A 12,283-nucleotide genomic window follows, 5' to 3' on the forward strand; every position below is an offset into this window, starting at 1 on the left:
ATTATTGATAACCCAGTAGTTTGTGTTTGTTAAATTTGTAATTTTTTAATAGTAATATCAGTAATTATTGTTTTTAGTTTGCATCATTTATTTGACTCTCGTGTGATCTTAGCATCTTAGATTAACGCGTCAGCGTCTACTTTTTAAAAGCTATTTTAAGGTATATTCTCATTTTAGAGTAAAGAATTTATAATTATGTAGGTACCTATGTTAATAAATAAGAAAATACGTATATAAGTATCCGCGTTAGAATATTTGTAATGATTGTTGTTTGTGGAATATAATTCATTATCATTTATTCATTTGGTGGGCGCTCCACACACGAGTTCTTTTTATTTTAGGGTTACTAAAAAGATATACCACATGTCCCAAAATTCAACGATAAGCTGGCACCAGAAGATAGACCTACTCATGACTACTCGAGGAAAAAAAATAAAAAAAACATTTCAATTTATTATGGAATTAAAAAAAAAATGTTAATCGACACCCCTAGTGGTATTTTTAATGACCATGTCAACCATGTCTACAATTTTTGAATATTTTTAGGGTTCCGTACCCAAAGGGTAAAACGGGACCCTATTACTAAGACTTCGCTGTCCGTCCGTCCGTCCGTCCGTCCGTCCGTCTGTCTGTCCGTCTGTCTGTCACCAGGCTGTATCTCACGAACCGTGATAGCTAGACAGTTTAAATTTTCACAGATGATGTATTTCTGTTGCCGCTATAACAACAAATACTAAATAAAACAGAATAAAATAAAGATTTAAATGGGGCTCCCATACAACAAACGTGATTTTTGACCAAAGTTAAGCAACGTCGGGAGTGGTCAGTACTTGGATGGGTGACCGTTTTTTTTTTGTTTTTTTTTGCATTATGGTACGGAACCCTTCGTGCGCGAGTCCGACTCGCACTTGCCCGGTTTTTTTTTATTTCTTTTCCTCGAGTAATCATGAGCAGGTCCATCTTTTGCCAGTTTATCGTTGAATTTTGGGACACGCTGTATATCGTGATCCTAAAAGTACTTTTTATACGGAGCGACACATATTTATGAACTATACCTATACAGCCAATATGTATGACTAATGTCTGTAGCTGGATCTCTTATTTATACATATAAGAATGACTAGAACCGAAATTAATTATGTTTTAGTATAGGGAGAAAAAAATGTAATAAAGTATTTACATACATTTAACTGACTTTATTTCAGCATGCTTGTAACCTTAGGGTGATATTCCACTGGTCATATTTTTAATCTGCGACTCACATTTTGCTTAATGAGAGAGTGAGACGCAATGCACATTTAATCAAAAATTTGACAGGTGGAATACCACCCTTATACCTGTCTTTTTTATGTAGGAGGCAAACGAGTAGATGAAGCACCCGCAACACAAGGGGTTGTAAGTGAGTTGCCGGCTTTTAAGATGGGAGTACGCTTTTTTTTTATCTATACTCAGCAACTTAGGCTATAAAGTTTCAACAAATCTTTGCAGACAAGTGTGAGCATCATAGTCTCAAGCTACCTAAATACACATAATCGGCCTAAATAATAGTTATCGGTCAAACACCATAGATTATAGATAACCGTATATATCGTCGCCCCCATGCTAAACTAACATAAGTGTAAATTTGTCAAAATTGAGTTATTGATGTAATTATGTACCAAATATGACAATGCACAATGTGACCAATTTTCAGACTTCTATCTTTTAAGCTTTCAGAGTTACCATTGTACCAATCTGACTTAATAGTTCTTTTACCCCATGGTAGACTCGCGAAGTGTAGATAAGGTATTTTTCCTTGGCCGACACCAGTAAATAACTAACGAATCTGCCATTTTCGTTAACTTTCTATGGTGGCAATTATTATTGACCGGGACGATTAGCCTATGGAAAACTTGCGAATCTGGCAAATACGGTAGTTTACTATGGTGGCATTTATTCCTCATTCATATTAATAAACTATAGCATAATTGCGAATCTACACATTCGTTATTTTACTATGGTGGCAACTATTACTCAACCACATAAGTAGACTACAGCAAATTTGCGAATCTGGCACATATGTCAGTTTACTATGGTGGCATTTAATATTTATCTACATTCATAACCTTTAGCATAGTTGCGAAACTGCTCATTCGTTAATCTACTATGGTGGCAAATAGATATAACCACAAAGTAGCCATATCAAATTTGCGAATCGGGCATATTCGTTACTTTATTATGGTGGCCACGGTGGCCATTATTACCACATCACATAAATTAGCCTGTTAAAATTTACGAATTTTGCATTTCCGTGAGTTTGTAAGGTAAATAATTCGTTTGTACCTTTAGAGTAACTTACAAGTAAATATGCGAATCAGGCGTTTTTGTAAGTTTATAATAAAATTATTTTTGTACTGTTTACAAGATTACTTGAAACGCATTTTTGCTATATTTTATACCACGTCCGTAGCTAGCTTCAGAGTTAGACCCTTTAACAGCCTGTACACTTCTTTTTTTAGGGTTCCGTACCCAAAGGGTAAAACGGGACCCTATTACTAAGACTTCGCTGTCCGTCCGTCTGTCTGTCACCAGGCTGTATCTCACGAACCGTGTTGAAATTTTCGCAGATGATGTATTTCTGTAGCCGATAGCGGCTACAACAACAACAACAAATACTAAAAACAGAATAAAATAAAGATTTAAATGGGGCTCCCATACAACAAACGTGATTTTTGACCAAAGTTAAGCAACGTCGGGCGTGGTCAGTACTTGGATGGGTGACCGTTTTTATGCATTTTTTTTCGTTTTTTTTTATTATGGTACGGAACCCTTCGTGCGCGAGTTCGACTCGCACTTGCCCGGTTTTTTAAGAATCGGGAAAAGCTCGATCTCGGACTCGTTCCACAGCCGGAACCCGCGGGAGGAAATATCTCTTGAACTGCACAGTGCGCGACCATTTAGCTACTAGTCTAGGGTGTGAGGATGAACACCCTGCCGACGGCGAGCGGTGCGGTGATAGAAGCTCGCCGTTGGCATCATGTCAAACTATTATTCGGAGCATAGATCATCGTACAAGCGGTAGAACACATACAAGGAGGTAAAGTCTCTCCTTAGACTTAATACCGAGGCTCAATACCGCTTGTGAGTTTGGAACTGTTCATTTTGTATTGGGAAGGGGGCTCTTTGGCACTGGAAGTGTTAAACACAACTTCTGGTATGCTGTCTGGCCCGCTCGACTTATAAACGTTGAAAGATAGCAGCTCCCGCCGAATATCTCTCTGCGTGATAGAGATTTCTAGCATAGAGTCTGATCAGGGAGTCGTGACACAAGCTATTTTTTTTTAATTCTTTATATGGCAACTTTTTTTCCTATCACATAAGCTGTCAGTTTCAAACTGTCATTTATTTTCATAGTAATTTTATTGCCAGGTGCAGTTCTTATTGAAATCCCGCGTTTTTTTTGTGACACGACTCGCTGGTCAGACTCTAAGAGTACCGCGGGATGGTGGGCGGCACGGAGTACCGTTGTCATTCGAGGCAGAATTCGAGGCAAAAAGAGTACCAAAGATCGGTTTTCTCTTTTACACTGTGAGCCAGAGCACCGTCAGATTTTCGCAGTGGTGGTAAAGAAGACTGACAAAAATTCCTTCGGCAGCTTTGGCAAGTGCTTAGAACGCGCGACTCCCCACTGGGTAGCCCGCTAGATTTTCAGTAATCCTGCCAAAGAAATCGTATTTGGCTCTGATAATGGCTTTTTTACTGGACCTCGAGGCAGCATTTAATTTGCGTTTCACATCGGAGACGTTCGGATCCTTATTAGCTACGGCCTTTGTCCAAGCCCTGTAAGCGGCTTGCTTGCAAACTGTAGCTTCTTTACAGGGCTGGTTAAACCAAGGACGTCACTTTGCTCCCGCACCTATTATCGAATTGGGAATGAAACAATCCATTTTTGTATTGCTGTTGATGCCCCAAAAAACCACCAGTATCGTCTCGGGGATATTGGCTGCGCAGGATATTCTGATGTGAATCAGAGCTGCCTACACGGGTACGACGCGTAGAATTCACGCAGTCCGTTCCAAACTGCTGATTTATACTGCCGTACGCGTCGTGAGCTAGTTGGCCGTGGTGGATCGCATGGTGCAAGTGTCCGGACTAGACAGTGATTGGATGAACATAATTTTATAAAAAAAAAACCAGAGGCAGTAATCGGATGAACCGAGAAGCGCGTTCACTGAGACGGAATATCCGTCCGGACGTGTGGTCTGCAGAAGGTCTAGTAGAGAGCTTGTATGGTATTGGTTTTCTCGTGGGGGAAATTACCAGTGGCGAGAGTTCATAGGTCAGAGACAATTCGTAAGCAGACCTTCCTGCGTGGTCGGCGGACCAGGACCCAAGCCAATCAATGTAGTAGGCGTTGAAATCCCTCAAAATCACCGTAAGACCTGTACAGGCACGCGTAGACGTGAGTGTGGCCACTGTAGTCTACGCACACGCACACCCACAGAACTGACAGGTCAATAGCTGTCTACATAGGCATCAAGGTGGTGACAGCAGACATCCTGCCGGACATACACTACAAATCCCGGCGTGTCTCATGAACTTGTGTTCAAGTGTATAGCCGGGATATATTTAATAAGTATGCAATGTCTGCCGGGCAGGATATCTGCGTCTCCATAAGAAACACGATGGTCGGCTGCACAGATTCTAGGTGGTGATGGACTGGGATGGACATAATTATTATAAGGCCTTGTCAAGTAAGTAGATAATGGTTATAAAGTCTGACAAAAAAGAGTAGAAATTAAAAAGTGGCAACACTGTAGTAAGGTCAGGTTTTTCTTAGATTGATTTGAAAAGGACGACACTACAGTATTGCCACTTTTTAATTTCTACTCTTTTTTGCTTATAAGTGTTTGATTATGCAAAATATTCTTCTTGAAATCAAAAATAAATACAGATTCGCAACTCAATTTCTATACAAATGAATAGGAAGCATTCACATACACCAGAGTAAACACACGAAACTGTCATTTTCGTAACTTTACCTCGGTCCAAATGTTTTAAATGGATTTATAATTTGCGAAAGTGGTACTTTCGTGAGTTCACTATGGTGAAAAATCTTATCTTTTTTTTGCTATCTATGAAGATGCAAAATTGCGAATGTGCTGTAATTCCCAATTCCAATAAAATAATGCATATCTGACAAATTGATCATGTAATACATGCATTTTGAAAACACTGTGTGTATACTATATCAATACAACTGCAACGACTACTTCAAAAAAAATAAAATGGAATTTTTAGGAGCTTCAAATCGCTCTCCTCAAAAATGTGTTTTTTACAGTTATGTTAGTTTAGCATGGGGGCGACGATATGTCGGCGGCCGATCGTAAGATTAGGCAGATCGTAATGTTCCTGTGTAATGTTTTGACGATGGTCACATTAAACCAATATATTAGGTAGGATAGGTTCGTTTGGTTTGGCTTCAGATACCCGAAGGGCAAACTGCCCAGAAATAGGAGGCGCGTACGCGGGGCTCCGTCGACTCAGGGAACGAGTCAAAGATTTTCACGTTTCACGATATGCTGATCTTACGGTCGGCCGCCGACATATGTGACGTTATCTATGAAAAGGGACCTTATTGTCGATGGCGCTTACGCCATTATTAACGATGCTCCGATATAAATACAATGCCGCGCGACGCAGTGCGGGGTAAGCGCCATCGACAATAAGGTCCCTTTTCATAGATAATGCCCCATATACATATAGATTGTGTCATTCACGAAGACGAGTGCTCGTGTCGCGTGGCTCGTATCCAACTACTTATTTCACTTCAGCAAGCCCAAAACTCGACAGCTGAAGTATATGGCGATGGCGCTACTTGCTGGCGCCATGTTTGATGGTTGGTGACAACCAAATTTGACTGAAGTCCATAACTTAAGGGGCCCACTGATTAACAGTTGTTCGGAACTGTCAAAATTTTGTTCTAACTGACAGGCCGATACCATAACGTCCATAACTACTGTAAATAATTCAGTAAGTACGCTCGGTCGGTAGAAGACGCATCTTTTCAAGAGTCGAGAAATATTCGACACATGTTTTGCAATCCTTGAACTGTGAAAGATTACAAAAATATTATACATTCGCGAAGTTATCAAACGTTTCTATTTATGTAAACATATGTTCCAGTTTCTACTGACCATGTTAGGTATGTTGTGATGAGAAGCGGGGCCGCCTGCTTAGCAACCGAATCAAAAGCGTTTCCGTAAGTACCATCGGCCACAATGTTAACTGTACATCGGTGGACCTTATGCTTTCTGTAATAAGGTCTACCGATGTAAAGTTAGGAGTGTTGGTGTTGTTGTTTGTACTGCGTCGTATTCGGTTCAGTTTACTAGGAAATGTGTAAACAATGTTTGTTATTTCGTTAACGAATAAAGAAGAGATGTTTGTAACGTGTTTTCTTAGAAATATTTTGTGAAAATGGCAACTATCAATAAAATGCTAAGGTCCACGATGCAGTGTTGGCCGACATTAACCATTATAAATTGAACCGTAAACTGTAACCGTCCGTTACGGTTTGCGGTCCAATTTATAATGGTTAAATGCAATTAACGATCGGCCAACACTGCACCGATGTGACCCCGACATTCGATTTTCCAAGTTTGATATCGCATGATATCTTTATACTAAATTACCTACTTACCTATTTTTAGGGTTCCGTACCCAAAGGGTAAAACGGGACCCTATTACTAAGACTTCGCTGTCCGTCCGTCCGTCTGTCCGTCTGTCACCAGGCTGTATCTCACGAACCGTGATAGCTAGACAGTTGAAATTTTCACAGATGATGTATTTCTATGTTGCCGCTATAACAACAAATACTAAAAACAGAATAAAATAAAGATTTAAATGGGGCTCCCATAAAACAAACGTGATTTTTGACCAAAGTTAAGCAACGTCGGGAGTGGTCAGTACTTGGATGGGTGACCGTTTTTTTTTGCATTATGGTACGGAACCCTTCGTGCGCGAGTCCGACTCGCACTTGCCCGGTTTTTTATTCACATACCTATGTAGTACCTAGAAATAAGTAGGTAAATCTGTAATAGGAAGATACCTATACTTACTTATCTCGTTATTTTTCTAAACAAATAAAATAAACATGAACGTTTGCAGTGCAGTAGGCACATAGATAAGATAACTCGAATCCTTTCCCTCATAGACATAATATATCCCATCAAAAACATAAATGTAAAAAAGGAGAGCCAAGTTCAATACAAAAATTATGCTTGGCTGTGGGGTTCGCCGCAAAAAGAATGGAGATTTAAATGAGTGCCAAGTTCTATGCAAAATCCAAATATGTATTTATAGGAACAAAATAACATTATAAACAAGTATTAAACTCTATTTCTTTGCTTTATTGGATATCTATAACACTTGCTGTTATTTAAAAAAAAATGCGAGATCTTAAAGCAGGTTAGATTTGACTTGGCCAGTTTTCATTACATCAGTCATTTTATAAAGTTATTCAACATATATATTTTGTAATTCTGATAAAAACTGGCCAAGCCAAATCTAACCTACTTTAAGATCTCACATTTTTTTTAAATAACAGCAATTGTTATAGGTATCCAATAAAGCAAAGAAATAGAGTTTAATACTTGTTTATAATGTTATTTTGTTCCTATAAATACATATTTGGATTTTGCATAGAACTTGGCACTCATTTAAATCTCCATTCTTTTTGCGGCGAACCCCACAGCCAAGCATAATTTTTGTATTGAACTTGGCTCTCCTTTTTTACATTTATGTTTTTGATGGGATATCAATACTTTTTGTAAAGAAAACTAGGCAGGTATTGAGATTTAATGTTTTTTCTTGTGTTTCCGCTGCATGTTTTTTACTTCTGTTCTTTGTATTAATTATGTGGTGCCGCGCGCCGCCAACGACACACCGTTGGCCGGTTGTTTAGCGCGTATTACAGGTTTTTTGTATGGGGACCCCCCCTATTTTTTAACTTTTTTTATTTTTAGATTTTTTCCTACGCTTACACACAATTACCGAGCTGGATTCCAAATTTCATCCTTCTAGGTCATCTGGAAGTAGGTTAGGTTTAGGTACTATATGTCAGTCACAATAAAAAAGAAATTTGTATGGGAACCCCCCCTATTTATTAACTTTTTTTTGTTTTTAGATTTTTTCCTACGCTTACACACAATAACCGAGCTGGATTCCAAATTTCATCCTTCTAGGTCATCTGGAAGTAGGTTAGGTTTAGGTACTTATATGTCAGTCACAATAAAAAATGGTTTTTTTGTATGGGGACCGCCCCTATTTTATAACTTATTTTTATTTTTAGATTTTTTCCTACGCTTTCACACAATAACTGAGCTGGATTCCAAATTTCATCCTTCTAGGTCATCTGGAAGTAGGTTAGGTTTAGGTACTTATATGTCAGTCACAATAAAAAATGGTTTTTTTTGTATGGGGACCCCCCCTATTTTATAACTTTTTTTAATTTTTAGATTTTTTCCTACGCTTTCACACAATAACTGAGCTGGATTCCAAATTTCATCCTTCTAGGTCATCTGGAAGTAGGTTAGGTTTAGGTACTATAGGTATGTCAGTCAGTCTTAAAATTTACGACTTTTTGACCTTCATATCTTTATAACCGTTTGAGCTAGCTTCATGAAATTTGGGCTTCTAGATGTCCTTATGGATATAATTAAACACACGTAGTTTTATGTGTTTACGTTAAAGATGTTTTGAGTTATAGAAGGGTCAAAAGTGGCACCAAGTGGTTCGTGTAATATTACACTTGGCGCTGGCTAGCCAGTTCCTTTGCTTGAACTTGGCTTGACACGCTGCCGCGTGTCTAGATATACAGACGGTGTCTCAGCGAGCTGTCACTGTTGCCACTTTTGTTTAGTGTACGATTAACAAAGCGGCCCACGTTGCTGTAGCCATGTCGATAAAGTCATATCGATAAACTATCGACATTTCTTGCAATTTTAATTTTACTTCAAAGGCTTAACGATACCTAAAATGACCAAAAACGCTTTTATTCTTTATTGTGGTTATCAGATCACAATTTTATAGTCACGCCCCTGCAGGGAACCAAGGGAAAGTTCAGATATTTAATTAAAATACATAAATACCTCCTAAAATAGGTGTTCCGCAATAATTGAATTATATTATTATATTATAATATATTCATTATCCATTAGCATTTCAATTATGTTTATGTTTAACGAAGATATTGAAGCTTCAATTAATCGCTATTTCGTTCCGCTGTGTAGCGTTTATCGATATATAACATGATTAAAATCGACTTTTGACATCCCTAAAAGAGCACACATATACGCTTTTACGCACACATACACAGCCTGGGCGCATCAAGAAAGGCAACACTTGATTTGAAGTCCACCTTGTCAACAGTATGGTTGTCCTTTTTTGACAAACGGCATTTTAAAAAAGCGAGGAGAGAGAAATGATACTAGTTGCTGCGTCGTGAAAGAGAACAGAAAAGGTTGGGCCCTTGCTTTCCCTATTAATAGGGCATAATAATAGTGTTTTTTTTTTCTATCAACATACGCGTCAAAGTATATGTTTTGCCCTGAAGGGCTTGCTAATACTTTCAGACTAAAGTACTTACACTCGGAAAAAAAATCGAGTCTTTGTCATTTCAGTGGCGAGCTACAGGTTTCACAACCCGCCACCATTCTTCCCTTTTAGCCACCTTCCTGGCACATAGAATAGAACAAAAAAATACATAATGTCATGCCATTTGGCATTAAGTCCGCCATTTGTACATTGTTGTATATATTTTGTGCAATAAAGTTTAAATAAATAAATAATGTGCCGACCTGGGGCCAACCCATTCACTGCAGCTTTGACCTGGTCTGCATGTCTTTCATTCGTGGTTTTGTAGTCGTCGCGGAAAGAGAAGAGTCGTGGAATGTATGGAGCCCAATACATTCCGGCTCTTCTCTTTCTCTAAAAAGTAGTAAAACTAGAGTAGGTAAAATAATTACTGGCTATCAAGTGTCAACAAAACGCCCATTTGGGCCTAAAAATAACACCAAACTTGTTTGAACTGTTAAAAAATCAATTCCAACGAACTATTTACTGTTATTTGAACTTCGACCTTCCATTCATCAGGCGATTCAAGCGACAAATGGTACAAATGGTTTAATTGATTATCCAACCAACGTAATAAGAGCTCTATGGTAATGAGTACAGTAACAGTTTTAGGGACCAAGTTTTTTTTGTTTTTATGTAGGTATTATTCTTACCACTGAATTTTTATCTTCAAATTTAAGAAATAAACGATATATTATCTGATCTGTCCTTGAATTCGAATGTGATATTTAGCACAATGTAGAATGCTTTCATAACAAAGTAGGTACATACATTACGACGACACAAGTGCGAAAAGTACGTGTTTTAAATCGACACGAGCTGCGAATTACCTATTCGCACGTGTATCGTACAACTTTTTACAGTACATATGGCCCTTTACATGTTACGTAGTTGCGTAATGTGCTCATTATAGCACAGGGTGTCGTAATAGAGCACCAGATGTACTGTAAAAGTCTATTACTATTGAGTCACCGTGTCACTGTATTAATTGAGCAAAATAAATATGTATTAATTAATAAGAGAGCTGACGATACTTAATAGGAGTAATTCTTTCCATATTTCGTTGTCATGGCGTGGATCACAAGTCACAATATGACTCACAATCACATGTATCACAACAGATCCATTCTACACACGAGCTTGAAGACCAAGCGATAACAAGCCATTCATAGATCAATTTATAAATATGAAACATTTCCGTTATTTGAATCTACAGACAGTACAATGAAATTGTATTGTATAAACCTAGGATATAAACCGTTGTAGCTAGCTAGCTAGGTAGGATCTTGAAGTTAGAAAACGTTTTCTTCAAAAGTTTTAGGTGGAGCTCCACTGAGAAAGGATTTTTTAAATTCAAATCCTAGGGGGTGATAATGAAATGGACTTGAAAGTTTTCAACGACAACTATTCGGGCGGAGGCTGTTGCATTGCATTGCGTCAGAATCTTCCGATATCATAATTCATAACTGATTTTTAATTATAAAATGAGTAGGTATGTAATTGCGACGTTCGCGGCGTGAGAAATCTTTTTAATACAGAATGAGTCATATTCAAATGATAAGTTGTAATAACTAGGTGTTTACTACTATGAGTACCTACATGATCTATAACTGCGTTACATTATTATCATTAACTAGGTACTTAAACATAAACAATGAACTGCCCAAAGTCGTAATGGTATATCCCACCAAAAACATTCTGTAAAAAACTAGCCAAGTCTCGATGGAGCTGCTTGTTTATCTCTAAAAAGTAATGAAATCTAGACAAAGTCGTGCCAAGTCTAAGGTTCCTTACTGCGATTTCTTTATTATTATAGTTAATGTTGTGTGACTTGGCCGTTGAAGGGTACACAAGGGTACAAAACCAGGTGCTCCATGACACCATTGCACCAATCTGTCGCCAGAACCGCTACCCATTGACGATGGAAAATTGCCACTTGGAAAACGTTGATTCAATAACCAGTCAATTGTAGGCTTGATAAAGCTGCGTATTTTAATAATACTTATGTATGGGCGAGCCTGAAACAAACACTTCTTTTTGGTGCAATGGCAGATTGGTGCAATTGTGTCCTTGTACCCTTCAACGGCCAAGTCACACAACATTAACTATAATAATAAAGAAATCGCAGTAAGGAACCTTAGACTTGGCACGACTTTGTCTAGATTTCATTACTTTTTAGAGATAAACAAGCAGCTCCATCGAGACTTGGCTAGTTTTTTACAGAATGTTTTTGGTGGGATTTCACTTCTTTTTGTAGAAACGTGGGCATATTGATTAATTTTATTAGATTTTCTTATTTAACACATTTTTTTTCTTTTTAGGAGTAGTTTTTTTATTATTACAAATATTTCTTTTCTTTTTTTCCGGTTCTGATTCTTGTACAGTAGCAACAGTTTTTCGTATTGCCCATTCATTAAATCTAATAATTAAATAATAATCAGTAATCCGTCACTAATCATCATATAATGACTTGGCAATCGCACATAATGCTTTACTCGTACCGTACTCGTAAATATGTGTAATGCTCAAACTGCAATTAGCGCTAGCGTTATGTTCAATTAGAATTATTTTTAATAGGTGACGATGATCCTTTTGTCATTATGCAGCCGTGCGATGGCCAAGTCATTATACGTATTACCTACAAATTAAAGATATCTTATTGATACGG

This window comes from Cydia fagiglandana, chromosome 26, assembly GCF_963556715.1.
Source record: "Cydia fagiglandana chromosome 26, ilCydFagi1.1, whole genome shotgun sequence".
NCBI lineage: Eukaryota > Metazoa > Arthropoda > Insecta > Lepidoptera > Tortricidae > Cydia > Cydia fagiglandana.